Source organism: Sciurus carolinensis, chromosome 8 (assembly GCF_902686445.1).
Source record: "Sciurus carolinensis chromosome 8, mSciCar1.2, whole genome shotgun sequence".
Classification (NCBI taxonomy): domain Eukaryota; kingdom Metazoa; phylum Chordata; class Mammalia; order Rodentia; family Sciuridae; genus Sciurus; species Sciurus carolinensis.
Window position 1 is genome coordinate 138,056,677 of NC_062220.1, and position 17,775 is coordinate 138,074,451.

The following is a 17,775-nucleotide window of genomic DNA, read 5'->3' on the forward strand; positions in this document are numbered from 1 at the left end:
AGGGAGGCTGGGGTTCAAGGACCCTCCACGCTGAGGCCTGGGGAGGATGGGGCAGGCTCATGGCTGCCGGCTGGGCTGCGGAGCAACATGACCCAGAAACTCCACGGCTAAGGACTGAGCCCAAAGCCGGAGAAGCTGTCCTTTATCCTCAGTAGCTCCTGTGGCCGCCAAGTGCCTGGGAACTCAGGTTGAAATCTGACCCCTGTTAGTGTCACAGGAACACCATGGGCCCTGAGCGACCTTGGGTGGCTTTCCTCAAGGAAGACGAAGTTCACCTGATGTAAAAATCAAGCTTTTTAAAGTGAGCCGCTCGGGGGCCTGCAGGACGTGGGCTGTCGCGCAGCCATGGCTGGCCTGGACCCAGGACACGGCATCGCCCGCAGGGACCACCCCTCCACCCTCTGCCTCGGGGCTCCCTACCTGGTGCTGCCTGCAAACGGGTAGGACGGAGCAGGCGGTGCGCGACGCCATCCACGCCCCAACAGTGTGCCGCTGAACACCCACCAGTCCTGAGCCTCTGCGATTTTCCATTTAATAGCTCCAGACCCAGGACGGCCTCAGATTCCTGAGCCCACGGAGAGCGAAGCCGTGGAGAAGGGAGGCGACGTATTCGGTTTCATGTTGGCTTTGGCTTGGAGGGGACAAGGTATGTGGGGAGCACACAGAAGGCAGAAGAGAGTGTCCCCTTAAAGCTGGGGTCCCCAGCCCCGACACCTAGACCCCACCCAGGCCAGACATGGTGGCTCTCTGGGTATGTGCCCTCTGCTCTCCCCAAGTTCCCTTGCTCTGAACGCGAGCTCAGCAACCTCAGGACCTTTGCACCTGCTGTTTGCTCTGTCTGCTAAGTTCCTTCCCCTGCTCCTTTGTTTCAACAAGTCCTCTGCTCAGAGGCTCCCCACCCCGTGCTCCCCCTGCCCAGCCCCTCACGCCACTCTTCTCCCCAAACGCCCGTCACCCTCTAGAACTGCGATTCAGCTTTGTTCACACTGCCTGTGTCCATCTAGGCTGCCACCAAGGAGGGCAAGGCTGCTGCCTGCCCAGGACGGTCCCCAGCGCCTGGAGTGAAGCTCACGCAGGTTCCCCGGGCGCAACAGCCATGGTGTGGAGATGTCGCAGGTGCCGTTTTTACATCTTTATGTATCAGTTGGAAAAGAATCAAAAGAAATAAAACCAAAAACGTTTCTCCTGTAAATTTTGTATGGAAGTTAAATTCACATAATGGAAAATCAACCATTTAAAGTGAGCAACTTGTGCACCTTCAATACACCGGCACGAACGCTCAGGGCATCCACAGTGGGCCACTGCCACCTAAGGTTCCAGAACATTCTCGTCCCCAGAAGAGACAAGCCCCGGAACAGCCTTCGGGGTTCGTCACCAGTGGCATGTGCCAGCACTGCGTCCTTTTTTGCAGGTGCATAGTAGTCCCTTGAGCACATGGACCGGGTTTTCTTGTCCACTCATCCCTTGATGGACATTCAGGTTGTTTTGGTGTCCACGCATCTTGAGGGGGATAATATCAGATATTTAACTTACAAGCCCAGGAACAGCAAGATGGGACCTAGTCCTCTGGTCCCAACCCCTGTGTGAGGCAGAAGTGACAGCGTGGAATCCGCCCCTCTTGTTCTCTCCATCTCTGAGGACCCAGCGCTGCCTGTTTCTCACCCGGACTGGTGTCACAGCATCCAGACCATCCTCCTCGCCTCATGCCTTCAATGATCTATCCTTTCTCTTTGAGACTCGAGAGTCTGGGCTTGGGCGTCTTTTTTTTTTCTTTTAAAATGGGGGGGGGAGTCAAAAGTGAATGGCCGGCTTTCACCAACATTTTATTTGGCAACATAAAAATGTCAGAAAGAAGAGCAGCTTCCGGACTCCACAGGGCCCCCCACTGAAGAAAAGAGAGTCACACGCGAGGCCTCCCGCCGTGGAGAGACGAGCCACGGGCGGGAGGAACAACGCGGGTTACGCCCAGCGGGGCTCTGGGGGCCTGTGCTGTGCCTTTCAGAGGAGACAGGTGACACTCGGTGGCCCAGGTGGTCTGGCGGGTGTCCGCCTGCCTGGCTCGGACGTCCCCTGGGGCCGTGCGTCCTCCCTGCCCGAGTGGGGCTGAGCGGACACTGGCAGTATCCAGGCACCCTGGCCGGCCCCTCGGCCGCCCCGCCCTGGGCTCCTCCTCCCCAGAACCTCCCGCAGGTCCAGCCGCCCCCAGCGCCTCCGCAACCTCTGCTCCCCGCTCTACCGGATCGACAGCGGCCGGCCCCTGGCCCTCTCCCGTCCCTCTGCCAGCCCAGGATGTCTCAGACTCTGGCTCCCAATGCCCCTGTGTGAGGCAGAAGTGACAGCGTGGAATCCGCCCCTCTTGTTCTCTCCATCTCTGAGGACCCAGCGCTGCCTGGGTGAGGGGTGCAGACACTGAAGTTCCACCTCTCACCTGCTGTGAGTCCTTGGGGAACAAGCTTGGCCTCTCTGCGCTTTGGTCTCCCATCTTTGAAGCGAGGATGGCAGCGCGGGGCTGGGAGGTAGCCGTGCCGGCCCTGGTGCTGTGAGACTCTCAGGAGAAACCCTCCCTGCAGCGTGAGCTCGCCTCCGTCCTGCCTGCCCTGAGGCCTGATCCCTCCTGCTCTCCTGTGGGTCCGTCATTCACTCAACAAACGTCTGCTGAGCACGCCCCCAGCAGAGGGTGCTACTGCATCACCATAAAGCTACCGGGTGGCCCTGGCCGCCTGGCCCCTGCCTTCCCGGAACCCACAACTTCGGAGCCCTTTCGCCTCTGCAGCCCTCCCTGGCCCTCTGTGGTCCGCCATGTTGGTTTTCCCCTTCTAGAACCTTCTCCCCTGGCCGGGCCTCCAAGGCACTCTCTTCACAAGCTCAGCTCTTTGGGGACCACACTGCAGACCGAAGTGCCACTCATGCTGAGGAGCTTGGGGGCTCGGGAAGCAGAAAGCTCTTCTTCTAGAAGCTTCCTTGCGTCTTCCCAACCATCCCCGAGGAGATTGGCTTGCCAAAGACAAGGGCCAGGGCTGGTGCCAAGGGCCTGAGGCTCCTGGGGTGGGCCAGGCCCAAGCAGCCCCAGCTGCGGGAGCTTCGGGTCCTCTAGGCGCGTCTGAGAACCAGTGACTGGAAGTGGGGCCCGGTCAGCGTCCAGCTGCGCCTGCCCAGCGGTGCCCTGTCTCCCTGTGATCCTGAGTCTCTTTGGGCAGGTGCGGGGTGGACATGGATGGAGATCACGGGAGTGGGCCGGTCCCCTCAGGCCACCTGCTGGTGTCACCACGCCCCCCCCCCTTCCTGTGGCAGGGCCTCGCTCGGCTCGGGCAGGAAGTCAAAGCCTGGGTGGCCTGGCCTGGGGGTGGCCCTTCCTGGTTGACCGGCTCTCCCGTCTCCCTCCGGGGCCCGGCCTTTGCATCGGGTCCACGGAGGCCTCAGCTCACAGCGGCCTCCCGGAGGCCGTGCCCCCAGCCCAGCACCAGGGTCCCCGGGGACCCAGACTCGCAGCCCGAGGGGCAGGGATCCGAGTGGCCATGGAGAGGAGCACCCTGGACGCCCGGGTCCTGAAGCCCCTGCTGCCCCGACGGCATCAGGAGCAGGTCTGCCTCCAGAGGAGCCCGAGCAGACCGGAGGCCAGCCTCCCTGCTCCGCCGGGGACCCCCGGGCGGCCGTGCCGGTGGGCGGTGCCGTGGGCCCTGCTGAGGGCCGCTGTGGAGCTGAGGCTGCCTCCGCCTGGTTCCAGCCGCGCCTGCTGGGCTGCCGGGCAGCGACCCTGCCGGCCTCTGTCCCGCCTGCCGGTGCCCCGCAGCCGGCCACGCCGCCCTGCCGGAAGACGCCGGAGGGGTAGAGCCCAGCGGCCACCGCGGGGCCAGTGGGGGCACCAGGCTCCCGGGACCCGAGGAGGGCGGCCTCCACGGGGGTGGGGCCAGGGCCGAGGGACCCGCTGGCCGCCCTCCGTGAGGGGCAGGGTCCTCAGACCCCAGGCCCCGCCGAAGCCCCACGGCCCAGAGCCCTCTGGAACTTCTCCGAGGACACGGGCCTTCGAGAGGCTGATCCCCGGCCTGGACAGGGCTTCTCCTCCTACAGAGGCCTCGGGTCCTCTGCAGTCCAGCCCCATGACCCCCGCTCAGGGCAGGTGGCCAGGCTGCAGGGTGCAGGGCAGAAGGGGTGTCCGGTGGGCGCTCAGAGGGCGCTGGCTGGGCCCCCGCGCACGATCGGTCCAGGCTCTTTCCAGAAGAGGCCACTGTCAGGACCCGGGACTGGACCAGGGCCAGGACCCCCGAGGAGGTCAGTGGGCAGTTCCGTCCCCCGACCCCATGGCAACACGGTGACCCGCCCTCCCAGCCAGGTGGGGGCTCCCAGGTGCCTCCCCAGGGGCCGGGCAGCAGCAGGTCCTGACTCCCGCCTCCCGTCGGGGACAGCAGACCCTTCCCCCGCCCTCCAGGGTAAGCACGTGGGTCACCGTGGCCACTGGGTCCCCGCGGCCACTGGGTCCCCGCGGCCACACAGCAGGGAAGCGTCCAGCCCGGCTCGGGACCAGGTCGCTGGGAGCCACCAGGAGGGGCAAGGACGGCCAGTGCGTCCCGAGCCTTGTGCCCACGTGGGCGGCCGCCCCGGGACCGGCCCCAGCCCACGTCCGAGGGCCACAGCGGGAGACGGGAGCAGCCCAGTGGCCCAGGAGGACAGGCAGGTCCGACCTGTGGCCAGAGAGGAACCTGGCCTCCATCAAAGGCAGGAGCGGGGGACAGAGGCTGGGGTCCACGCAGAGGCCGCTTCCTGCCCGAGGCCCAGCTCTCGCCTCACTTGTAGGTAGGGGCCTCCTGCCCGCGCGCGGCTGCCGCCCGAGGGGCTGGGCCTGCGGAGACGCATGTCCTCTCCTGGTGAGACGGCCACCTCTGGACGCAGGTCTCCGGACGCAGAGCCCCTGCAACCGTCCTGGGCGAGGGGGTGGCCGGCTCCTGTCAGGCCGGCGAGGGGCGCTGGGGACTCCCCTGGCCTCGGCCACGGCCCACACTCCCAGACGAGCCAGTTACAGCCCCAGGAGGCAGCGAGGAGGTTTATGGACGGGAAACCGAGGCCAGAGAGGCTGAGGACCTTGAGCGGCGGACAGCAGCCACGGACACGGGATGGGCACGCAGGCGGCCGGGGAGCCGCCACTGTGGCCCCTCCAGAGGAAGCACAGCACCCGCCTCCCCACGGACGGCTCGGCCACGGGCCGAGAAAGCACTCGGGCCAGAGCCCCGGAGGCCGTGGCTGAGCCTCTTCATTCTGTTAGCACTTGGTTTTAAGAGAGTTCAAGAGTCACAGGAGGCTGCAAGGAGGACACGGAGGCCCCTCCCCAGCCTCCCAGCCTCCCAGCCCCCCAGACTCCCCAGTCCCCCAGCCCCCCAGCCCCCAGCCCCCCAGCCCCCCAGCCTCCCCAGCCCCTCAGCCTCCCCAGCTCCCCAGCCTCCCCAGCCCCTCAGCCTCCCCAGCCCCCCAGCCTCCCAGCATGGAGGTCCTGACTGTGGTCCATCAGAGTCAGGATCCAGAAGGTCTCTGCTGGCCACTCCAGTGTGGCCGGGCGTTGGAGGGGGAGAGGACCGCCCAGGCTTTCCGTCTGAGCCCCGGGGGTCTGGACTCGTGCAGGGGAGGCTGCCTAAGGACTTGAGGACGCCCACGGTCTCTCCTTAGAAGACCCGAGTGGGGACACAGGGTCGCCCCACCACTGAGCCCTCCTCTCAACTGGCCACATCCCCAAAGACCCTGTTTCCAAATGAAGTCACAGGTACTGGGGACCAGGACATGGGACATCTTCCAGGGGACACAGGGCAACCCACCACGGTCCTCAGCTGCCAGCCTCCAGGCCCGCTGCGGGAGCGGGCCGTGTGCACAGGTGCGTGGGGACATCGCCCAGGCCGGCGCGGCACGTCCTCAGCGTTTCTGGGCCTGTGACCCTCAAACACCCCGTCACAGCGATCCCCCCAACCGACGGTGGACGGGCTGCCCCAGCGTCACAACCCCGGACCCGAGGGCGGCCCTGGCCGGAGAGGAACCTGCACGGAGTCTCCCTGAGGCTGAGGGTGGGGCTCGGGGTCCTCGCCCCTCATCTCAGACCCAGAGGCCCCGAGCCCTGCCTTTCCCACCAGCTCCCCCAAAGGGAGAGCTCCGGAGGGAGCCAGGCAGGTGGCGTGTGTGGGGCCATCTGCCAGGAGACCGAGGGGTAGCCATCATAAGGCCCTGCTGACCCGGATGGTGGGAATTAGGCCAGAGGTGCAGAGTGGCCCAGAGGAGCAGAGAGCTGGGATCGGCTCCCCAGGGCTTCCGGGAGGCGGGCTGACCCTGACCGGGACTCAGAACAGAGTGAATGCAGGTGGGCTGCACACCAAGACTCAGGGTGGCTTGGGGACAGATGGCATGTCCACTGGCAAAGAATGAAGAAAGAACTGTGGTACATCCATCTCAAAGAGTACTATACAGCAAGGAAAAAGAATGAACTTAAAGAGCCAACACCATGATGGATTTCAAAACTGCGTGTGGCGCGCAGGAGGCCAGATGCCAAAGCACGCGCAGGCCGCAGGCCTCTTCACTAACTCAGCCTGCGTGTTTGTCCTCAGGAAAGGCGGATCTCCGCTCCTCTGCAGGCCCCGTGTCGCTAGCAGTGACGAAGACCCGGGTGGTTCCTGGGGTTGCTGACAGGGAGGAAGGGAGGGGAGGCTTCTGGTGACAGACAGGCTCGGGGTTTTGACCTGGGTGGTGGCCACACGGTGTGAATGTGCCCGACTGGACGTCCTCACCCTACGTGGAAACCACACCCTGCGTGAGAACAGGTGGACAGTCGGCCGCACACGGGTGTCCACAGAGGGACCGGGAGCCCTGGAGGTCGCTGTGCAGGAGGCTCTGGCAGTGAGCCCCGGCCTCCGTCCCAGGTGCACTGAGCAGGCAGGTGTCCCCAGCTCCTCAGGCTCCCCCAGGGAAGAGCAGCCTGGAGTCGGGGGAGGGCTCAGCCAGGGTCCCCCAGCCCCACCCTGGGCCGGGTCAGCCCAGCAGGGCGCTCAGGCAGAGCCCCCGCCCACTGTCACCAGCTGCAGGGCTTCAGAGGCAGCACCGTGGTCCTGGGGCCTCACCAGCCGAGTGAGCCGGCCTCCACCAAGCGCCCGCCAGCTCCCCTCCCCTCCCCCTCCCCCCATCCTCCCCCATCCCCGTCCTCTCCTCCCCTCCCCCTCCTCAGGGGGAGAGTGTCCAGTGTCCCCACCTCCTTCCCGCTCTCTGTGGCCTCAGCGCGGGTCCTGCACACCACACATACACACACACACACATATGCACACACATGCACACACACACAGGCACACACACATGCACACACACGCACACACACATATGCACACATGCACACACATGCACACACGCACACACATACACCACACACATGCACACACACACGCACACACATACACCACACACACGCACACACACACACACATACACCACACACACGCACGCACACACACACACACACATTGGGCGGCTGAGCCAGCAGTTTTCAAAGCACATGGAGCCAGAGGAGCCTCCTGCAGAGGCGGCAGCTGAGCGGCACCAGGGTTCGCCACCCCTGGGGCCCCTCAGGGCATCTGTGGCCTGTCCTTGTCCCTTATCCAGGGCCACCTGGGCTTTGCTGGAACCCCCAAGGGCCAGGGCTGCTCTCTGGGCCCCGGAAGTCCTGCGGAGCGTCCCTCCCACTGGAGCTGGGGACCAGGGCCCCCACCAAGGTGGGTGTGAACCTCCCTGAGGCGTCCCAGCACCGCCCCCAGCCAGAGCGGGGCATGAAGACGGTGGTGGCCGAGGGGCCGCTGGGGCTGAGCCGACTTTGAACTGGAACCATTTTGAAATCCAGCTCATAAATTCCCAGCGCTCAGAAGGGCTGGGGCCTGGGCGGGCAGGGGTGCCGCAGCACAAGGTCGCTTTCACCAGCACGTGCGAGGCTGGCGGGCGAGCGCCCCACCTGGGGACCAAGGTCTGAGGCCGTGCCCAGGGGAGGCCCCGCGCATCTGGAAAGTGTCAGGTTTAATGCCCGAAGCTGCCCGCGGCCGCAGAGTCGTGTCCGCTCCCTGCTGGGCTCCCGGCAGGTCCCCTCAAGACACCGGCCCTTTGTCAGGCTCCACGCCAACCCCGGTTCAAAGTCGCGGGCCCGCCATGCCAAGCAGAGAGGGAGCGGGCACGGGGGCTCCGGATCCTGCGGGAGGGGGGTCCGCACTGTCACCAAGCGGGCGGAAGGGGACTCTCCTCCATCCCGGTGGCCAAGGCTGGCTCCGTGGAGGCCAACCCCCGTCCAGGTTCGTTCGCAGGGAGAAGCCCGGGGCAGAGCCGGAGGCTGGGTTGTCCCCGGGTCACCCGGTGCACCTGAGTGGCCGCCCGCATCCCCAGCTGGAGGGAGGCTGCGGGGATCCCAGTGGCCAGCCGAGTGTGGCTCCGTCTCCCTGCTGGACTCTGCCCTGGGAGCTGCTCCGGGGATGGGGCCGCCCTGCAGGAACATGGCTGAAAACTGGCAGGAGCTTGTCCCTCCTCGGCCAAAGCTCCCTGGGGCTTTCTGGTCTCCGGCCTTCTCCCCAGGAGGACCGAAAAGCAAACCAGAGGCCAGTTTCTGGGTGGGCTCCCAAGGGCCTTGGGAGGAAGCTGACACCGTCGGCCCTGTTGGTGGACAGAGGCCCAGCAGCTGTGTCCCGTGGGGGCAGCCTGGCTCCTGGGTCGGGTCATTGGGTCTAAAGATGCGCTTGCCAGGTGGCCAGAGCAGTGGCTGGCAGAGGAGCATCTTCCAGGCCCCTGGACAGCAGGGCCCAGCAGCAGCACAGAGGAGGGTCCCGAGGGGCGTGGCTGAGGGGGTCTCAGGTGAAGGTCCACCTGTCCTTCAGCGAGCACAGGAGGCCACCATGCCGAGCAGCCCGAGGCATCTCAGCAGCTGCTCCCGGTGCCTGTGAGGAGGGACCGAGAGGACGGTCAGGGGCTGGGGGAGGTGGAGGGACTCTGGAGGCCGAGCGGCGGGGTGGGGAAGCCACCCTCTCAGCCTGTGCACTGTGCTGTCCCCAGAGAGCTCGATTTCAGCCTGCAGGTGAGGACAGGACAAAGAAGGTTCCAGAAGCCAAAGAGGGAAAGACGACTTTACCCCGAACTTCAAAAGACCCCTTGGCCAGCTGGCGAACGTGGGCTGGGCATGAGCAGGAGGGAGGGCCGGCGTCCGGTGGGAAGTGGCTTCCAACCCCGGGGACAGAGTTGGAGCCTGGACTCAGGCTGGACGGCACTGCGGAGCCACCAGGCTGGAGACGGGCCCCCAGGAGCGGGGACAGGGCAGGGAGGGGGCAGTGGCAAGGCAGGGTCTCCAGAGAGGTGGAGTGTGCGCCATCCGTCATGAATGCCCCGAACGTGCCCAGCGGCTCACGGCTGCCCAGCCATCCACCCACCCGAGTTGGCAGGACGCTGGTGTTTGACCACAGGACTAGTGTTGGAGCCATGATTCCAGAAACTCTAGTTTTGGGAAATGACCCCAATTTTCCAAAGAAGTGGGTGGTGGGTTCCACTCTTCCTACAGAGGTGGTGTGTGTCCTCATTCAATAGCAGCTGTCCTCCCACAGGGGGTGGACACCTGCCCCTGTGTCCCTGCTTCGTGGCTCGCAGGCTTGGCCACGAGGACGGAAGTAAAAGAAGCAGGTTTCACTCCTGGACAGAAACCTGGGAGCCACTGCAAGGTCCCTGCTTTTCTCTCTACCGTAAGACTGTCCCCAAGAGCAGCAGCCCTCTCACCTGGGTCTCCAGGCCGATGACCGATGGGCAGGAAACCTGAGCGAGTCTGCCATGCACGGGTACCGAGAGCTGCCGGTGCAGCCGCGGAGCTGGGGGCTGCGCGTTACGGCGGCAGAACCTCGCCTCAGACTCGCACAGGGACAGCGGGGTGCGTTTCCAATTTAGAAGATGAACAATGAAGGACTAAGCTCCGGACGCCCACAGGGTCCCTCAGCAAGTGGCACCTGAAGGAGGCCTTCCGCTCATTCCAGAGGGCTGCGGGGGCCAGAGCCAGAGGAGCCCGCGCCATGGCGGCTGAACTCCAGCTTCGTGGGCAGAGACTTCCAGGTCGTTTCTCATCAGCAAGACGTGGTGGGGAGAATCCCGCCTGGCTTCCAGGAGCGCCGGTCCTCCTACTCCACCTTCTCCTTCACCGAAGCCGAGGCACCAAGCGGCCCAGCCAAGGGCAGGCATGAGCGCCCGGGGCCCAGCCTTGCGCCCGGCTGGCTGTGGAGCAGACCCTCCCAGGAGCAGGCTCCTGCAGACGCCAGGAGCCGCGCGGAGCTCAGAACCCCACAAATGTGCAAAAGGATAAAACGGGGGGTCCCCAGCATGGCCCACGGGGACCCCCCTCAGGTTCCTCGATGTCAGGGACCCTGGGAAGCTGCTGGTTCAACGCGCGTGTTATTTCTCAGGGTTTTTTCTTTTTCTTTTTCTATTTCTTCCCCTTTGCCCAGTTTTTTTTCTCTTTATTTGGCTTTTGAGCCAAAACTCCCTGCCCATTCTGATATTTTCCCCCGGGAATGTCACCAGACTAAGTAGGCTAGGAAAACAGTGGTAGGAAATACAGTGGATGGCCAGGGGTCAGGGTAAACAGCAGCCTGGGAACCGTCCAGGAGACAGCACTGTCCGCGGGGCTGGCCTCAGCGCCTGGCGGCAGCCGCTCCAACTAAGGCTGGCCGCGGGGCCTCCCCACAGGGCCTCCCCACAGGGCCTCCCCACAGGGCCTCCCCGCAGAGCAAGCAAAGGCCTCTGTGAGCCCCGGGGCTGGAACAGCAGATGCCCGAGGTCCCGCTGGCCCACGCGTGAGGGGACAAGGGGATGTCCCCCTCAGAAGCCTCTGCTGAGCAAAGCCGGCTGTGGACATCTGTCCCACGGTCACGCAGTCTGGGCGGGTGCAGATTCACCCGGTGATACCAAATCTGGCCTGGATCTGAACTCAGCAGACATGGTTGGAATTTCAAAGGATTAAAAGAAACCCATGGAAATTTTGAACCCTCAAACTTTCTGGGGGAGAGAGAGAGAGACAGAGAGAGAGAGAGAGAGACAGAGACAGAGACAGAGACACAGAGAGAGACAGACAGAGACAGATACACAGAGAGAGACAGAGACAGAGACACTGAGAGACAGACAGAGACAGAGAGATACCCACAGAGAGAGACAGAGACAGAGACACTGAGAGACAGAGGCAGAGAGATACCCACAGAGAGACAGAAGGAGAGAGACAGAGAGACAGAAGGAGAGAGACAGAGACAGAAGGAGAGAGACAGAGAGAGAGAAGAGAGAGACAGAGACAGAGACACAGAGAGAGGCAAACAGAGACAGAGAGATACACAGAGAGAGAGAGAGACAGAGAGAGACAGGCAGAGACAGAGACACAGAGAGACAGAGACAGAGAGATACACAGAGAGACAGAGAGACAGAGACAGAGACACAGAGAGAGACAGACAGAGACAGAGATATACACAGAGAGAGACAGAAGAGAGACAGAGAGACAGAAGGAGAGAGACAGAGAGACAGAAGGAGAGAGACAGAGAGAGAGGAGAGACAGAGAGAGAGACAGAGACAGAGACACAGAGAGAGGCAAACAGAGACAGAGACACAGAGAGAGACAGAGACAGAGATATACACAGAGAGAGACAGGAGAGAGACAGAGAGAGGAGTCATTCTGAACCAAAGAACTGCAAAAAAAAATGTGAAGGTCAAATGTGAAGGGACGAAGGTCAGTTGTGCCCTTAGAAAATTTTGTTGGGGAAAAATGAGGAAAAGAAAATGAAAGGGTCTTGGTCCTTGGTCTGCTCTAGCACCACAGCCGCGCTCCTGGCCGGCCGAGGGAAGGTCACGCTGGCTGATGACACCGTCAGCTCAGACTGCTTCCCAAGCTGCAGTCCCCGCACCCGACAGCTGAGCCACCCAGGCTCCCGCTCAACGCTCCCGGGGCTGCGCCCCACGCCGGCCTGCGGACCCAGGGTACCTCCTTCTCGGGGCTCCCTGGGGGCGGCTCCGCCCAGTCAGTGGACGGGCAGGGATGCTGGGGAGGCCGCGGGCCAGGCCTGCTGTGGCTGCCCAGGGGTCCAGCTCATTCTGGCAGGTAGACCCTGACTCCATGGCCACCCCTGGCTGGGACGCGGGCTGCATGCCCCTCGGGGGAGAGGAGGACCTGAGTGGCCTCAGCCGCCTGCCCCAGCGTGGTGCCCAGCTCATGCTGCTGGGGGGCCCCGTCTCAGCCGGGAGGCGGAAGGCTGTGCTCAGCACCCCCGATGTCCTTGCTTCCTGGGTGGCAGGTGGCTGGCCTCGGGCTGTGCCGGCATGGTGGAGAGCAGAGGGAAGGCAGGCTCCTGTCTCCACCCTGTGACCTCGAACCCTCCCTAAGGCCCCGCCGGCCAACGCCCTCTCCAGGCCCCTGAGGGACCCTGTCAATCAGCCCACAGCAGGCACCTGGCTTTGCCCCAGATGGCAGGTGACCCTGCTTCTTACCAAGTCCCTGGGCTCAGCGCCCCACCTGCTGCTCCCGATGAGGCACAGCCCAAGTGTCCAGAATGTGTGCTCAGTGACACGGGCACGCGCGTGCCCTGTGTGTGTGTGTGTGCGCGCGCCCTGTGTGTGTGTGTGCATGCGTGTGCCCTGTGTGTGCGTGTGCGTGCGCGCATGTGTGCACGTGCCCTGTGTGTGTGTGTGCGTGTGTGTGTGCGTGTGCGTGCCCTGTGTGTGTGTGCGTGCACACGTGTGTGTGCATGTGCGTGTGTGTGTGTGTGTGCCTCGTCCTGAACCCTCGCCCAAGGGGCCACAGACGAACCCAGGTCACAGGTGCTCTGCAGAAGCACCAGCCAGACGGTAGCTCCGCCCACATTGGAGTGACAGAGAGGCCCCAGGTCTGCTGGGGGAGGGAAATAACGGCTGAGACTCTACCTGCGGGTGGAGGAGGGCCTCCGTCTGCAGCCTCCCAGAGGCTACCAGAGGACCCGAGACCCCCAGGGCAGACGAGGGGCTTTGGCCCTCAGCCACCATTGCGGCCAGGGTAGCCATTTCTTGTGCCATTTCTGATCCCCAGATCCCCAGTTCAAGAGTCACTTGAAGAGGGCCTGGTGGCACCCACACAGGTGGTGGCTTGCACCCCAGGGAGGACCCTGGCAGCTAAGGCACCCCGATCTTACAATGGGCATGACGTGCCCTCTTTCCGGAGAGGTTGACGTATCTGTATCGCCATGGAGAGTGCCCACAACTGCCCTTCGGTGTGAGGGTGGCACCAGCTCTACCTTCAAAGCTTTTCTCCAAACAAACATCCCCAAAATGATTGTCCAGAATGATGGCGACCAGGGCCCCTCTGTGTGCAGGGCGCGCAGAAACCCAGGAGACCCACAGTGAACGACCTCCCAACGGCGGCCGAACGCGGCGTGTTTGAGCCTTGGGTGAAAAAGGGAGCTGCTTTAAGGGACCCGGTTGGGAGGCTGGGGAGACCTGATACGGACCTGGGGTCGAAGGGCCGAAGCTCCCGTCTAGAGCGGAGCAGTGTGCAGCGTGCGGGGCTGTGCTTGTTCTCGGGGGCTCCGCTGAAGGATTCGACACCTAAAGCTGACTTTAAATGGTTCCGCAAAACATGCAGATGGCAAAATAGGGTGACTGTGGAAGCACGTGTGTGCACACGCACACACTCACACATGCATGCACACACACACATGCACACACACACATGCACACACACATGCACACACGTATACACATGCACATGCACGGATGCACACACACATGCACACACAGGCACAGCACACATGCACACGCACGTGCACACACGGGCACACGCTCACACATGCACACACAGACACGCATGCACATGCACACATGTGTGTGCACACATGCATACACACATGCACACACGCACATGCACGCACACACACACAGCAGAGTGGGGAGCTGCGTGCGGCAGCACAGTCATGGTTGATTCACGGAGGCAAAGAGCCTTGGGTTTTCATGATGTTATTCTTCCCGCAGAAGCTGAGGGTACCGTCTCCCCGAGGACACGAGCTGGCCGGAGGCCCAGCCGGGCCTGGGGCAGCCTCCTGCTGACGTGAAGAGCTGCCTTTCACTGCACTCTGTCACCGACTTGGTCCCTGCCCTGGCCTAATGAAGCACACAGAGGACACAAAGGGGGTTTTGTTCCGCATGTGGGGGGACTGCAGAAAGGGCCTTTGCAGCTGCAAGGTCCTTCAAGCCGAGGCTGCGAAGCGGCCCAGCCGGCAGGGCCTCCCGCCGCCAGCCAAGTTCTGGGGAGCAGGCGGCACGTCTGGCCCCTGCGGTGGGGTCGCCATCGCGATCACTTTGCGGGAAGCCCGACGCCCAGGCGACCCCCACACGCAGACGTCAGCGGAGGGGACGCCACGGTCACCTGGCTGGGCCGCTTCACTCCTTTCCTTCTCCTCGCCTCGGGCCAGGTGGACCCCGCTCGCCTCGGGCCTCGGGGCCTGAGTGGACGCTGATGGCCTGGGCCCCGGGCAGGAGGCCGGCAAGTGGGCCCTGACCCCAGGCAGCTGCCGGCAAGGACGGCCGAGGCTCAGGGCCCAGGAACTGAAAGCGGAGCCCGAGTCACTGCCGAAGCCACGTCTGGCCGGCCAGCGCTGGGGCTCACGGGACGCTGAGCACCAGGAAAAGTCCCTAGGTCCAGAGCGGCCACGGGGAAGACCTGACTCCCCAGGACCGAGAGGCCACCTCCTGCAGGACACAGGCCAGGCCTCATGGGGACACGGTCCCAGCATCGTGGCTGAGTGGGCCCTGGGCCCTCCATGGGAAGCACGGGCCACAGGCAACCTCACCTCACCAGCAAGTCGGAGTGACCCGCGGGCTGCGGTGAGAAGAGCACCTCCTCCTCCCAGAGGCCACCTCGGACACCGAGTCCAGCTGTGGTGCACCATGACCTCCGGAACCCATGGGCACAGACAGCACCAGGGCTCGCCACCCACGAGATGGGGACTCGGTCCACGTGGCACCCTCTTCCCTCCTAAAAAGTGTGTGTGTGAGCATGCATGTGTGCGTGTGTGCATGTGAACGTGTGCGTGCATGTGAACGTGTGTGTGCACGTGAATGTATGTGTGCATGTGCATGTGAACGTGTATGTGCATGTGAATGTATGTGTGCACATGCATGTGCATGAGTGTGTGTGCACGTGTGTACCTGCATGTGTAAGTGCACGTGCACATGTTCATGTGTGAGTGCGTGTGCATGTGCATGTGAGTGTGTGTGCACGTGCGTGTCCTTCTGTATTTTAAGCACCGGTCACCTTGGTCACTGGTCACAGTGAGGCGTGCAGAGCGGCAGCGACGGGCCGGCCACGCCAGGGAGCCTCCTGGCAGCAAACCGGGTGGTCCACGCTGGGCACCACAGGCACACCCGAGTGCTCATGTTTGATTCTGATCATTCAACTCTCACGTAGCCCCTTTCTTTTCACCCCTGCTTATGGATGGGCATGCTGAGGCCCAGAGAGGGCACGCAGATCGCCCATGTCACACTGTGAGAAGGATTTGAACCCAGACATCTGAGAGTGCCCAGGCTGAGACCTTTCTGTCGGCTGTGAGCTTCCTTGGGCAGCGTGGGGACAGTATTCCCGCTGTGCCCACAGGCAATGGAGGAACATTGCACTTCCAGGGCCCCCCGACTGCCCAGCGGTGCACCCCCGTCCCACAGGCAAGGCTCCCCAGCCAGAAGGTGGCAGGGAGATCCACGCTGCGAGCAGCAGCGAACATCCTCCCCGGGAAGAGGGTCTGTCTGGCTTGCTGGAAGGGGCAGCTTCCCACTCCAGAGAAGTCCCTGAGTGACAGCAGCCAAGAGCCTGGCTGAGAGCTTCCACAGGGCCCTGCTGTGTGGCTCAGGCAGCACCGTACCCTCTCTGTGCCTGTTCTCTCATCTCGAAAGGAGACGTAACTCCACGGTCTACCAGTCTTTCCCCATCATGGCGTCCATGCTGGGAAGTTAGGGAGCGAGACAAGTCTGAACAGATGACCAGCCAGTGGACGGCTCCAGGGACTGACCCCTGTGTAAGCCACCTGGACCTTCTGGGTGTCGAGTAATTATGCTCACACGACTGTGCAGAGCAAGGTGAGCATAGCCCAGCCCTTCCCAGTGGCCCTCGCGCAGTGGGCAGGGACCGGAAGGGGCCTGTGCAAAGCCACTGAGTCACGTGGGCAGCGTCCTTGCTTTCAAGTCAGTCTGACCTTGTGTCTTTGGCAACAGAAAGGCCCTGTGGTCAGGCGTGGGACTCCAGTCCTTTTGCCTCACCTACCTTGGGATCTGCTGCCACCCATGGACACCTTCCCCTGCCCTGACATCCACCGTAGCCCCCAGCCCGGTGGTCCTAGCTGTGTGACCTTAGGCAAGTCGCTTGGTCTCTCTGAACCACCGGGTCTTCACTGGTTCATTACAAAATAAAACTAATATCAACGGGCACGCTCAGTGTTGGGTGGGTTCGGGAGATGGCGAGCGAGAGGCCTGCGCGGGCTGAGAGAGAGCCAGCCCTCCGTCCGCCGGCACCCCTCCAGGCCGCCGGAGCGGAAGGCCCCCTTCCCCACGTCTCCTCCTCGTCTCTCTCTCTCTCTCTCCCTCTCTCATTGAGCTTCCCCCGACAGAACACCCTGGGAAATCCCCCGGTGCTGGGGTGCTGGGTTTGGTTTGGGGGTCACACGCTTTTCCTTCTTCCCTTCCCTGTTGTGACCATGTGACAACAGGTGACATCCCCTTTCCCAGGGGTGCCGGCACAGGCCTCTCTCCCCAGCAGAGACGTGCCCTTCAGGACCTCTTGTCGGGTACCCCACGCCCCCTTGGTAATAAAAATCGACTTTCTCGGGTCAGTTTTCCCATCTCCCAACGCTGCTCTCTCCAGCCCAGGTTGGAAGAGACCCCGGCCTCGCTGGCCAGGAGCCGCCCGGCAGGCGAGGCCCGGAGCCCTGTCGGCCTGGGCCCCCGGCTGCGCTGGCTCCTGCAGCTGCCGGGCACCGGCCGTCGGGGCTCGGATCTTGAGAGACCCTTCCCCTCTGGCCGCCCTCCTGGGCCTGGCTATACGGAAATCTCCGCCTTTTCTCCCCTGTGGCATTTGCAGACCATCTGGCATCACGAGAACGAGAAGCGTCCACAGTCCTGGCTTTCACTCCCCGGGCAGCGCTGGCCACAGCGGGGGTCCCACAGGTCCGAGGACGCGGCACCCGAGCCATCCGCGGGGGCAGAACCGGCCTCTGACGTCGGAGGCGCAGCCCTGTGTCTGCACCCCCACGGGCGGCCCTGCGGGGAGGCTGCGTGTGGACCCCGAGGACCCCAAGCAGGCAGTGGCCGTCCGCTCCTGATAGGTGGCCCAGCCTGGCAGGGGCGAACGCCCAGGCAAGAGGCACAGCACCGCAGAAACCCCGCGGCCCCAGCGTCAAAACACACGGGACCACGAGATGAGCAGATACCAGCACTGCGACTGCGGCCACCAGGACCAGCCCGCCCGAAACCCTGGCCGCCAGCCTCGCCCTCACCTGCCCCGGGGACTGTGGCTGCCGGAAGGGTGGCCACACACCGTCCCCCACAGCAGGCTGTCAGTTCTCGGGGCGGCTGCGCGGGGTCCTGTGGCCAGGTGGGCTACGTCTGGCGGGGAGGTGAGCCACAGCCTGCTCCCAGGACCCCACAGTCCCCCGGGAGGAGACACTGATCCAGCCACGTGGCCAGTCGAGTGGCCCTCGGCCTTGGCGAATGGAAGCAAGAGCTTCTCTAGAAGGTCCTGCGTGGACCTCTGGGTTA